A 14,367-nucleotide genomic window follows, 5' to 3' on the forward strand; every position below is an offset into this window, starting at 1 on the left:
AAGCTGGAGTATGAGTACAAATCAATGTGGTCACAGAAAGAATGTGCAGACATCACACAGAAAGCAACAGAGGTCTGGATTACGCATTGTGAGGCCTGTGGGCACCTTGGCATCTCATACATCCAACCAGTGGAGCAGCACCAAGGTAAAAACCACAGAAGGTGTTTGGCTGAATACAGAGCAGAGTGCTCAACTTGCCTCCTCTTCCCAGAGTGCGGGCAATAAGCGGCCACTATTCTGCCCATCACCATCTTCAGCTGAATTGCTCGGTATCATCACCCCAACAGCCACTGTCATTCACCACTTCTCTGGCAGGCCAACACTATTCAGTGATCCGCCTGCTATCACCCACAGGTCGCTTTTCAATTCTAGTGAGAGTCTCACCATTAGCCCTGTGTTGGAGTTCTGAGACATCACTGGGTTAGAGGGATGGAAAGAAACCAGGGAAATGTCATGCTAATACATCCTTCCCTGGCGACCAACAATGCAAAATATCCCATCAAAAAAAATGCAGCTTCTCTTTCAATGACACCCAGAGAAGCCAGTGAAATAATTGTAGTGAACTCCAAAGTTATAGCAGAGTTCATATAAACAGTATATCCCCACTACACTCTCAGCTGCTCATTCAGGAGGTTTCAAAAACACAAACAGAAAGGAAAACAACATGCTTTAATGATATCATTGAGAGGAAACTAAAACACCAGTCTGAAGAGGCAACGAACATCTGCTGGCTCTGAGCAGCTGGCCTGGTTCCTAGATCAACTCCAAAGACCACCAACAGATCAAAGGTGTAACATTTCATCTTTCTCTCATCCACCATTGCCACTGCCCCCACCCCTATTATCTCTTTATCTGGAAAAAATGCAGACTTTTTGAAGTGTATTTATCACCAGTAAAAATAAATTTAAACACTGTGTGTGTCACCTCAGAAAACCACAATGGATGTTCAGGGTTTTCCAGAGGGTCTCATAAAGTTTTTTTTTTAATGAGAAAGAGCTTTCTACAGTAGATTTCATTTCAAAGAATGTGCTCCATGTTATTTTTGGACTTTTATTTTCATTTGCACAAAAAAAATTAAAATTGTCTCCAGATGTCTTTGAATCTTAAATGTGCCTGGTGTTGTTTTCCTTTCGTGGAATATCATTTTGTTTTATTACTTGTCACTTATGTGGGGCAGCTCATGAACCACCTGCTTTCACAAGGTTAGACTTCAAACCATCCTGTAAAAAGAAATGGCCCTTAATACTTTGCATCTTCTCAGTCACAAAGTTTCTTCAAATCCACTCACTTCTACAAAAGTATAATCCTGAGTTTTGTTCATTAAAAACTGCAACTCTTCACCATCTAAACAATTGCCAATTAAAAGTCAAAAATGATGGGTAACACTCCCTCATTGTGAACAAGTTGTCTCATACAATTAACCACTGATTAACACCAAGTTGGCAAAGTCCAGACAAATGAGCTGGGTTGTAAAAGACTCTGCATCAGACCCTGGAGGGCATTCCGACCCTGATCAATGAATCTCCTTTTTTTGTGTGTGTGTGTGTGTGCCAGAGCCTTCCAAACAGTTCTCAGATGCAAGATCCAAAAGTGGAGAGGTTTAATTATACATGCAATACACTATTGCATGATACAAGCAAAAAGGCATTAACCTGCCTCATACCAAAAAAATTACTGATTGCTGCAAATTAAACATCATATACTACTGAAGTTATTGAAATTGTTAACTAACTAATAAATCTCCCAGCCTTGATCATGATCAGTGTAAGGAAAGATGAAATTAAAAGTCGTTATTTCCATGATGTATAGCCAATTCATATATTCATTTGACGTGTTAAGTCATAACAGATGCATATTTGCAAGAAAGTCCATTCAAAATAATTGTTGAATTTTGAGCAACTGGCAACTTAGAAGAAGCAATAAAATTAGGAGATTTTTTTTAAACAAAGCATGTTGTTATGATAGGAAAAGCAATACCTGAACAGACAATGGGAGCAGATTCTCAATGTAACTTCAAAGAAGAATTTACAATTAAGTGCTTGAAAGGAGAACAAAATGCAATGTGGAAAGACAATGGATTAAGACTGGAAACAGAAATGTTAAGGAGAAACTCGGGGATGTAAAAGGCAGTCGACATTTTGGGCCTGACCCCTTCTAGGACTTTTTGGATAGATTTTAAAAGAGTTGGTACAGGTATGATGGGCCATTTGGCCTCTAACGTAGCCAATGTACAATGATGGTAATGGACATTTAAATAGAAAAGTGCTGTGGTGATATGTATATACTTTTCTGTGCTGTCCTGTGTGTAAGTGGCTGGCCCACCCACTGATGACTCGATCCCCTGTGACCTGGCAATAAAGGTCAACCTCCCTATTCCCTTCCATTCATTGAGCACATGGAGTTGGGACAACTGAAATCTAATGTGTATTAAAGCCCATTGTTCCTCACTTAGTCTTTGGAGTCATTGATAGAGCGTATCAAGCGCCTCTAAAGAAATCACGAAATTTCAAAGCATTTTGTAGCTATAGTAATGTTCATGAAGTCTGTTCATGAATAGCAACTGGGCTTTTGGACCCCTGATTGTTATTCACACTAATCCTACATAAATCCCATTTTATTCTCCCCATATTTCCCTCAACTTGCTCCAGATTCTCCCTCTCACCACATAGTAGGGGAAATTGACCCTATCAAGTCAAAGCACCTGGAGCACAGGATTGAAATCAAATTATTGGAGCTGCAGGCTTGTGGCACCAGTACCACCATACCACCGAACTACTGTACCGACAGTACCACCCTTCCACTGTACTATCAATACCATCGAACCACTGCACCACCAGTACCACCGAACTACTGTACCAACAGTACCACCCTTCCACTGTACTATCAATACCATCGAACCACTGTACCAACAGTACCACCATACCACCGAACTACTGTACCAACAGTACCACCCTTCCACTGTACTATCAATACCATCGAATCACTGTACCAACAGTACCACCATACCACCGAACTACTGTACCAACAGTACCACCCTTCCACTGTACTATCAATACCATCGAACCACTGCACCACCAATACCACCATACTACTGTACCAACAGTACCATCCTTCCACTGTACTTTCAATACCATCGAACCACTGCACCACCAATACCACCATACCACCAATCATCATCCAAAATGTTTGGCAGTAATTGGGTATAGGTTATCCAGCCTTTTAATTAGAACTTCCTTCGCCTTCCCTTCTCCAACAAGCACACAACCATTCCCAACTTACTCCCTGAGGGTTTATTCGTTCAGGTCATCATTTCAATGAGTAAAATGAGTGAGGGGTAGGGAGGAGTGATGGGACAACAACAGTAATCTGTCCCTCATTTCTCTCCTTCAATATTCTCATTCCTCATTTCCACAAATTTTTAATTTATGGGTCAAGGTTGGTTTGAAATGCACTGCTGACCTGATTTTACATATGTCCTGGATACATTTCAGCCCATTTGGTGGCCAAAACAATGATTGTCTCTGAGATATTTTAATGATGGATGACAACCTGTTTGTAAATCCTCCCAAGGGACAGGGAAAGGAGTACAAGCCATTGTTACAACAGGGATACAGGTTCTCCTTTGCCTCAACTTTCATCCACTGGTGTCCATTTTTCATGGTTCATCCTCTTGCAGTTTCTGAACCTGCCAACTCCTTCCCTTTCAACACTTGGAGTCACAGAGAGATACAAGGCAAAAACAGAGCCATTAGACCACACCAACCATCAACATTCATCTACACCAATCCTACTCTAGTCCCATTTTATCCTCCCCACGCTCCCAGCAATTCTTCAACATCTAACTTGGTGAAATCCAATGCAGAATGGCTGACTCACTTGCAGAACACCTGAGCCTGAAGGATCCTCCAGTTGTTTGTCATTTTCATCCTTTATGTCTTCGTGAGAACATAAGGATCTGCTGCACTTTTCCTTGTGATCAGTGAACAGATGCAGAACGAAATCTATAATCTTCATGTTCAATTCGGCGCACAGAGCGTACAATACCTTATACTAAAGATTATATTCTCTAATGGCCACACAGATTACCAATGATAATTAGCACGTGACTGGGATTTATTGCTCAATCAGACATGGCCCAAAATTATTCCCTTTGCCTCTTAAAATTTTAATTTGAGATCAGGTTCCCAACCACCCACACGTGTCTCAGAAAACTAAAAATGTTTAGATTCTGGCCTCATAATATGAAAATGTTTTCCCCTCTCCTCCTCAGCATATTCCATTTCATGAGTAACCAATACAAACTTTAACACAGTGGTTCTCAAACCTTTTTCTTTCCACTCACATGCCACTTTAAGTATTCCCCATGCTCTGTGATGAGTAAGGGATTGCTCAAGGTGGTATGTGGGGAGGAAGAAAAAGTTCGAAAAAAACCACTGTTTTAATCGTCCCACATTGACTCGTCATGTGCTCGGTTTCATAACTCCAAAGGAAATGGGCCAATGACAATTTTTCTCTTGCAAAGTATTTCAGTACAATTGGGCCTTGAGCAGTGATTCTAAACCTTCCCTTACTCAAATTCTAGACAGGGTTGATGGTCCACATCCCAGATATCATTCCTATACCACTCGAGAAAAAGGTCTTTGGTTCACTCCTTCTGAATGGATAGGCAAGAGAACAAGGTGTTCTTTTGATTTCTGTGACAGTAAACAACTGTAATCAGCAGCCATGGGCAGCAGACAGGGTTGAATAGACAAAGGAGATAAAAGAACAAACTTGGAAAGATTTTTAAGAAATGTATGAATTTGTCTTTTTAATTCTGGTCACTGATGCTTCAACATCAGCAATAACGATGAGCCGAAATACAGAGAAGAGATGGAAAATCTTGTAAAAATGTGCGAGAGTCTCCACATGGACTGGACAAAGGAGATGAATGTGGACTTCAGGAGGACCAGGGATGACAACCCTCCACTACACATTAAAAGCTCGGTAGTGGAGAGAGTAGAGAGCACTATTCCTCAGAGTGACTGCACATTAGGGTCACACAACATCTCACTTGTCTGGAAGATGCAACAGCAACTGCACTTCCTAAGAAGACTGAGGCGGGCAAGACTACCAGCCACTACCCAGTCAACCACTACCAGCCACCACCCAGTCAACCACTACCACCCACTACCCGGTCAACCACTACCGGCCACCACCCGGTCAACTTTCTGCAGGAGCTCTATGAAGAACATCCTAGCAGACTGCATTACACCAAAGAGGCCCTCTCTCCCCTTGATGTGATCCACTGAGATTGTTGTTTGAAGAAAAATTGTTGAGGGCCCCTATCACCCTACATGCAGCATCTTCCATCTGCTCCCGTCAGGAAAGAGATACAGGAATATCAGAGCCAGAACCACCAGGATGAGAAACCATTTCTTCCCACAGGCAGTGAGACTGCTAAATGATGCTCATACAAACCCGCCAAGACTCTATTTAACAATATTTATTTATTTTTATATTTGTTATATATGTACCACGTATGTGTATTATGTCTGTATGTGTGTTTGCATGTTTTTGCACAGAATTTGGGAGAACACTGCTTCGTTGGGTTGCATTTGTCCAAACAGATGATAGAAAACTTGAACATTTAACGTGCGTCTGTGTGTATGTGAGTGGTGCCTGTTTGTCTGTAGTGTGTGTGTGTGTGTGTGTGTGTGTGTGTGTGTGTGTGTGTGTGTGTGTGAGAATGCTTTTTTTTTCCCCCCTGTGTTTTTCATCCTCTTTGCATGTGCCTGTGTGCACGAATGCATCTCTATCTATCCCTTTCTGTATGTGTCACAAATCAAAAGGAATTAAACATTAAAATCCTGTCAAAATCTAAAAGTGGATCTTCTGAAAAGTAGGCCAGTGGCTGCTTTTCAACAAAAACAAGCTGCCTGACTGAAGATGAGAAGATCTGCCTTCGTCCTCTTCGAAGCATCATCTTTGCACATGAAGGACAGATGCTCAGAGCTCCTATATTGCAACATGCAGTAGTATACCTTTACCTCTTCTCCATGACCTCCAAAGAAGACAATTTTAGGCTCCCGTTAACATCACTTTTACATAGTTTATGTAATTCATTGAAAACTAAGTTTTAATAGCATCTGACGGAATTGTTTCTCTGTCTCCGACATCAAAGTCGGACTATTCTCTCAGAGCTTTGTAAGAAATGTGTCAGGTACTGTCAACATTTGGAAAGAAGCCTTACTTGACAAGCATTGTACCTGAGATTGAAACAACTTTATTTCATACCATTATCCATGCCTCTGAAGTAACATTTCAACCACACTCACACTTTCAGTTTTACTGAGCCCTGTTTGAAAATATGCCAATTAATGCAGAAAGTTGTTTTCTCTTTTTCACTACATGCTAATAATTGAGCACTCCCATCTGAAGCAAAGAATGTAAAATGGCATCCTAATGTCTGAATATATGATGACTACAAATCATTATAAAACAGTAAAATACATGGTTCAAGATGTCCATTGGGGAAAAATGATTTTGCCTAAGCAACGATTTTCCTTATAGCATATTAAACTAACATTTGAGGTGCAAAACTTTCAATGGTAATCCATATGCAGTCTCTTCAACAATCAACGTATATAATTTGATATTTCATTTGTAAACTGCTCAGCCTGAATCATCGAGATATCCGGTAATTTCCATTTCCTCAGCCGATGATTCACTGAATTTATTCAAAAGAGCCAGAATGATTTTAATATATTTAGTTGATTGGTCCTGACCAGGATTCTCAAACTTGTCTCAACACCTCAGAGATAAAAAAAAATACAGATCAAAAGCAATATTGGTTAATAAGCAGAAAAAAATAACAGTCAAAGCATTGTGGTTCATCTCGGGACTGACAGAGTTTAAAGGGTGAGGTCACATTAAACATCTGGAATTGCACCTGGAATTGAGCAAACGGGTTTGTTCTTCATAAAAGGAAACAGAAACAAATTCATACTTGCAAGGATTCATACTTAATAGACTTAACATGCTGGGGCAATTCTCGCTCAAAGATATAGCTGAGCAGTGACACGATGGTGGGCTTTAAAGATTAAGGAAGTGTTTCATCAGTTAGACATAGAGTAGATAGAGTGTGGAGATTAAAATCTGGGTCCTGAATATAATGTAGCTACTGGTAAACCAAAGAAGGAATTCAGAGAAGTTTCTGAATGGCTGGAATGTAGATTTTGCTCTGCATGTAATTGAGGCTTAGTACTGTATAGTCAAGAGCATTTAATATTAATGTAAAAGGAGAATAGACTGGAAGGAGATTTTAAAATTCTTGGATGAAGAGGTTTGCCATTTGAGGGGAATATAAACTGGTCAGAGAGAATTTGGATATTAGTGTAATGGCTGCAATATTAAAGCTTGTGAGTGACAACAACTAAAACAGTGAAAGGTGCTCTTTGAAAATAGAAGAGGAAAGTGAGAAACAAAAATGACAAGGCTAACAAATGCACCTCCACTATCAATTAATCTTGTGGGTGGTGGTGCTCAAAGATACAAACAACCCTCCCCTGCACATTTCAGGGAGGCATTTTCACATGTGGATTTAAATGCAAATTTCATCATAGGGGAGCTCCATCTCACATTCCTCTGGTATCCAACATGCAGAGTTTCAGCACTGGCTACTGGATAGCAACAAGTATTCCTTCTGAGAGTTTATTACTTCCTAATCCAATGGCATTTAACCCTACCAAGGAGCCCAAATGTCCATCAACTGAATAAGTAGGAACCTTTTTTTGCCCTTGAAGCTAAGTACCAAAAATTACAATTAATTTATTGAGTGAACTGAGAAGTAAAGAACATTGCAGCCAATCCTTGATTTACAGCCAATCTTTAAAAGGATATTATTCAGGAAAATAATTTGCAAATTACAATTTTGTAAACCAGGATGTCTGAGCAGTGTGCATTATAGGAACTTCAGCACAGTCTATTCCAATACATGCAACTGTCATGCAGCAGTTAATGCTGCTCCCTCACAATCAAGGGGACGTGAGTATGATTCTGACCTTGGTGCTGTCTGTGTGGAGTTTGCATGTTCTCCCCTTGACCGCCAAGTTCACTCTCCTCCCACAACCTAAAAATTTCCTGATAAGCTAATAGGTAAAAGGAAAAAGAATGGAGAGGAATTGATGGTCATACAAAAGAAAATAAGTTGAAGGGGTACGGGGGGGAGGGTAATAGAAATGATGGGATTGCTTTTCTGAGAGCCAGCATAGACTCAGAGGGATGAATAGCTTCCTTCTGTGTTAAGGTCAGTAAATCATTTGTTAAGGAGGAGAAATCAAAGACACATGCACCCCCCCCAAAAAAAATCAATGGTGCTACAGTGAAAATTAGTAAATGAGAAATTGCTGTTGATATTACATTTCTCAGTAGTTAAGGACATGCTGTTGATCAATGCTTTCTGGAGGGGAAATCAACTGCAGTTGTTGAGACAGCACTGGGAGGTAAATTGTAACCTAATCTGCCCGTTTCGAAACTGAAAAGATCAGGTACAAAAATTGCTTACTCCAAACTGAATGCTGCATTCCATGCACATGGAATGTGCTATTGGATTTGGTGTAAAGATGCATTCCAGCCAACACAGTGTGCTTCCCACCCAGAAAATTAGGCCAAGTTACTCTGCGGAGTCCATGATAGTTTAAAACAGGCATACATTCCAGAGGCTAGGAAAATTCTCCCCTATCCTAAACAGGTAGAATTGTGTTCCTGGTGACATTACAAAATGCATTCTACATGACCAGAGAAAGAATGATTGGTAGCTAACCAACAAACTGGAGGGGCAGGTGATATACTCACCTGGAGACAGCAGCAAAAGGAAATGCCGCTCTGGGTTCTTCTCCCCTGACCTGAGTTTTGAACACTGTGTGACTGCTTGGAACCGGTATGACCCGAGTGAACCAGGCTACTTGGGTCAGGGAAGAGGCACTGCAGACTGCTTATTAATGAGATTACTTTTCCAACATAAAATTGGAGTTGAAAAACATCAGAGGTAGCCCAAAAGGCAAGACTGAAACCACTCAGTGGTTCAGGAAGTGTAATTCAATAGACTTGCAAAAGACAAACTGGTCCAAGAACTGGCTTCCCATTTGGGGTCAGCAGGTCAGATTTGCACTCATGCTGTTTAGTGCAATTTCCAAATTAATTATTTCCATATGAAATAAAATGAACCAATAAGTACGTGCAGCCACTTGGACTTTCATTACATAATAGAATTGATTTTTTTTTAACTGGTCTCTGCTCCCTCCTGATGTCTCAGGAGTTCATGGAGAACTCCTGTTTCCTACCCCCCCCCCCCCACAACCCTGTCCACTGTGGATCTTGTTCCTCCCCGCTGTTGATCCTGTCTCCCCCCCCCCCCCCACCACTATGGATCCTGTCGCCCTACTACGGGCTTGCAACCTATTCTCCTTAATGGGCTCCGAAACAAAACCCCTAACAAGTTCACCAGAATCCTGCCCCCACCATCTTCAATCTTCAGCAGGGACCACTCCCTCTGTGACTCCCTTATCCACTCCTCCCTCCCCACTGATCGTCCTCTTGGGATTTACCCCCATGACTGCAGGAGATGCTCCATTTATGCCCACACCTCCTCCCTCAGCACTATTTGGGGCACCAAAAAGTCCTTCCAAGTGAAGCAACATTTCACCTGTGAATCTTCAGGGGTCATCTACTGCATCCAGTGCTCCCGCTGTGGTCTCCTCTACATCGGAGAGACTGGACACAGTCTAGGAGATCGCTTTGTTGGCACCTCAGCTCTGTCCACTGCAATGGCTTGGATCTCCCAGTGGCCGCCCACTTCAATTCACTATCCCATTCCCTTGTTGACACATCTGTCCATGGTCTCATAGACTGTCGGACTGAGACCACCTGCGAATCTTCCAACTGAGCACCCTCCAACCAGATGGCATTAATATTGACTTCTCTGGCTTTCATTAATAAAACCCCAATCTGCCCCTCCCCAATTCTTCTCCCAGCTCTGTCTCTCCCTTCCATCACCTTTGTACAAACATGATAAATTCTGACCTTGTCCCTTATCATATGCAATTAACACCTTTTGAAGGACTGGGGTTCTTCCCCAGTCAGCATTGTCTGAATTCTGAGACTGACTAAAATTTCCTGCTTCAGGCTCATTCTGGTTGTTCCTTGAAGAAGGACTCAGACCTGAAACGTCGGCAATATATCTTTGTCTCCTATGGACTGTGAAAAGACTGGCTGAGTTCCTCTAGCATTTTGTGTGCTTTGTGTTTTGCTCACCAGAATTATATGCCAGAGTGAAATGTGATTTGCAAGCTTGATACTTTGATTTGTCTTACTCCTATGTGGAGCAGCTCAATTTAATGCTGATAGAATGAAAATCTCAATTAGCCAAGGAAATGTAAATGGGGAGGACATTAATCCATTGTTTGCTCAAGGAAGCTCTAGGCAAACAAAATCATCAAGAACCTTATCTGGTTCCAACACTTAACTTAATAGCCTTAATATTTGCACCTGTAATGAATATTTTCACCTGTAAAGCTGCCACAAAACAAGAATTTTGTGACATGTTCATGACAATAAATTCTAATTCTATCCAGTGCTCTCGTTGTGGCCTCCTCTGCATCAGAGAGACTGGACACAGACTGGGAGATCACTTCATTCCTCATTTAGTTCTGTCCACCACAATATCAGGGATCTTCCAGTGGCAACTCATTTCCATTCACCACCCATTCCTATGCTGACACGTCATTTCACGGTCTCATGCACTGCCAGACTGAGACCACTCACAAATTGGAGGAACACCTCATATTCCATCTGGGCACCCTCCAACAGGAGGGCATTAACATTGACTTCTCTGGTTTCAGTTCGCTCCTCCCCCATCCTTCCCCTTCCCTTTCCCTATTTCTCCTTCCCTCTAGCTTTATCTCTCTCTCTCTCTCTCTTTCCCTTTCTCTCTGTCTCCATTTCTCCAACTCTGAATTCACAGAGTCAATTCCATCCCCCAATCAATTCTCACCTTTCCTTTCTCCTGTCCTCCTATCCATGTTCAATTATCACCTTGTGTCTGCTGGCCTGTGCTTCACCCCCTGCCCTTTCTTCCCTTCTCCCCCAGCCTTTTTATTCAGGCGCCTGCCTGCTTTTTGCTCACACCTTGAAGGTGGGCTCAGGTCCAAAATGTTGATTACAATCTTTACCTCCTGTGGCTGCTATAAGACCTGTTGAGTTCCTCCAGTCTGCTTGTGTTTTTAACTGGTTCCATGATCATTCAGTTGAGAGCAGTTAATTATCTTAACTGAGGCCAAGGAACAAACAGTTCTGGCACTCTAAACCTATAGAGCACAAGTACGATCCAGTAACTTGCAACTATCTGGTCAGTTATGAAGATATCGACTCGCAGGTGACTATTTTTGCTGCTGTTCAAAGCTAGAAAGGGAGATTATGAAATGAAGAGGGTAAAAGCTACACTACTTTCTCCAGTCCTTCTCTGTATTGGAAAAGCTATACTTGTAGAGTAACAGTGTCACAGTCATCCAAGACAAACCCCTACAGCATAACCAGTCTCCTTCGACATTCAGGTTCTCTCAAAGATAAGAAATTTCCTTTTTTTAATTTTAAAAAATTTAGACATTCGGCTCTGTAACAGGCCATTTCAGCCCACGAGTCCATGCTGCCCAATTTTTACCCAATCAACCTACACCCTTGCTATGTTTGGAATGGTGGGAGGAAACTGGAGCCCCCAGGGAAAACCCACACAGACATGGGGAAAACATACCAACTCCTTACAGATATTCAAAGCCCTGTCCCGATTGCTTGCGCTGTAAAGGCTCTGCGCTAACTGCTACACCAACCATGATGCCCAACTTATTATGGAATGTCATAGACCATAAATGTAACAGAACTCCACAAACACACCACTTGATGATTTGAGGATTGCCTTATACGTTAAACTTTTTAAAAAATAAATGGAGTCAATTTATAGTGAAAGTTAATAAAAGTTATTAACTGTAATCAGCTCACTAATTTCTGCAAACAAACCATGTTCACGGCACCATGTACATTTACTAAACAAATAAATTACATTTTTACGATGAAGAAATTTACCTCAGTCATTCTACTTTAAAAGAATGCTTCAGTGCCCCTTTTGCAGGTCTAATTTTTCATGTATTAATACACTGCCATCTATTCAAAACATTATCATAATGAGAATGTATCAAGAGTAAATGTAAATAATAAACACTAATGGAAGGAAAGGACATTAATAATTTCATTATAGAATGTTAGCAATTAATTATGATTTTTAATTGCACACATTCTTTTCTGCAGTTTCTAAGGTTCAAAATATCAGCAACTTCGATGAAAATGCCCCACGTGTTGTTAAGTGTCAACAAAAAAGATACAGTTGCCCAAAATACTCATGTGTTGCTGTCCTCGTCACAAAAAAATTCTACTGGACACAAGGTGTAAGGGGTTGTGCACGACAGAGTTAACCTCTCAGATTTCATTTGCACAAAGACCTAACTTCTGCACTTTGCCGCAAGGACCGGGTTGTGCTATTAGTATGGAGGATTTTGGTAACCTTCATTATACCTCCAATTAGCATCTAAATCTTTTTAGCAATCAATCTTCCAATGAAGTTATAATGTGTAGCACCCAATCATTATTCTATGTCAGTCTTTAAAGTAGCTAAACATCCTAATACAGATTGATTAATATCTGTGAATAGCTTTAACATCAGGGCAACTGCTTCCTTTTTGTTTTCAATATCATTCTCATCACTAAAATCTCCATCCACCATCATCCATCACTAATTCCTCCAACATTAATGTCCTGTAGTTACCATTGGCTGAACTGGACAAATTACTTAAATGTCGTGGTGCATGGAGCAGAATTGCAGCAAATGGCTTGCTTCTCAACTTCTCAACGTACCTCCTGCATCCGCAAAGCACAAGTTGGAAATAAATACTGACATTACTCATTTTAAGAGGAGAATGATTAGCCATGAGAATAATCAGTTCTGCTGAAAAGACCAATGGTACGAAATGGGAAGGATCATTTACATCATCCAGAGAACATGCTACTTTCTATTTCTAGTTTACTTCCTCAGACTTTCAGCTTTGAGCAAATTATGGATAAAATTGCACCTTTCATAATGGTTTATTATACCATTTCCATTCAAACTTGCTTTCACATTGGCACAGATAACTTCAAAGGAGTTGGGCTGTATTAGTGACTTTAAAAACTATAAAAAAGCCTCTTTAATTTATGAATCTAATGTGCAATTAGCCAGATATTAAATCATTTGAAAAACCTTTAAAACTACAAGGAATTATTTGTTATTTATATCTGTGTGCTAATCAATTTTGTAGTTTTTCCATAATAACTATTTTATCCTGGTACCAATAAAACAGATCCTTGAAGGTAAACAAGTGCCAACAATTCATGGAAAAATGCAATGTTAATTAACTTGATCTGCTGACATGGACAACGTTGAGGCAGGATTAGCTTCCTGAATAAAGGGTGCAAAATTGGAACAGAGAAAATACAGAGGCTTGGTTGCCACTGAACATAATTTGTGCTTAAAATTTTGCACTATTTTACACTGGCTGTGGTTAAATTACACAAATAATCAATGCAGTTAAATGAAAATGTGAGGCCTTTACATTTCCTTGACAAAACTTTCATTTTTCTGTTCTTTATTTGATATTTCTCTGGAGGCCTCATCTGGTGGTATCTCATTCCACTGCAAACATACCCCCTTTTTTATACACCCTATTAGGAACAATCAGTCTGAATTTATATTCACACCATATTAAATGATCCAGTAAAATTTCATGCCTTAAATGACCTGAGCAAATGTTTCCCCTCAGACGCTAAAGACTGATGCTTGGATACCTATGTGTTGATGGACCTCCACACAGTTGGGTAATGACCAGCAGAAGAAACTATGTAACTGAGGAAAGTTGTGGCTTCAATGGCTCGTATTAAGCTGGGAATTTAATGGAACATTTTACATCTTTAGAACTCCAGTTTGGCCACTAGGGAGACTAAACATTTTTCTGCAAATCATGTGAGAGGTTTTAAAATACCTTTCCCCAAATATTAATCCCATGCCCAGTCAGTGTGTATTAAGAACAGGCGAGAGGGACGTTAGGTGAAAGGAGGATTAGATTTTGACGTGATTATCTTTCCGGCAAAGCCTGGCTCCACCTGCATGATAATAGCCACCTGGGGAGATTTAACTGCAGAGAAGGAAAATCATCATACCATTCCAGAAATTTCCTAAATGCAAAGATGCCTCAATTGGAATCCACCAATGTAAATGTGTCAGTAAACTCTGTCAAAAGAGGGAAG

The 14,367-nt window shown here is 40.6% G+C and overlaps 1 protein-coding gene across 10 annotated transcripts in view; it reads right to left on the reverse strand.

Annotated features, from left to right (window-relative positions):
- The window catches only part of LOC138738824 (actin remodeling regulator NHS-like), a 443,489-nt gene that overhangs the window by 411,271 nt on the left and 17,851 nt on the right, over positions 1–14,367 (reverse strand). The window lies entirely within an intron of this gene.

This window comes from Narcine bancroftii, chromosome 7, assembly GCF_036971445.1.
Source record: "Narcine bancroftii isolate sNarBan1 chromosome 7, sNarBan1.hap1, whole genome shotgun sequence".
NCBI classification, from domain to species: Eukaryota; Metazoa; Chordata; class Chondrichthyes; order Torpediniformes; family Narcinidae; genus Narcine; species Narcine bancroftii.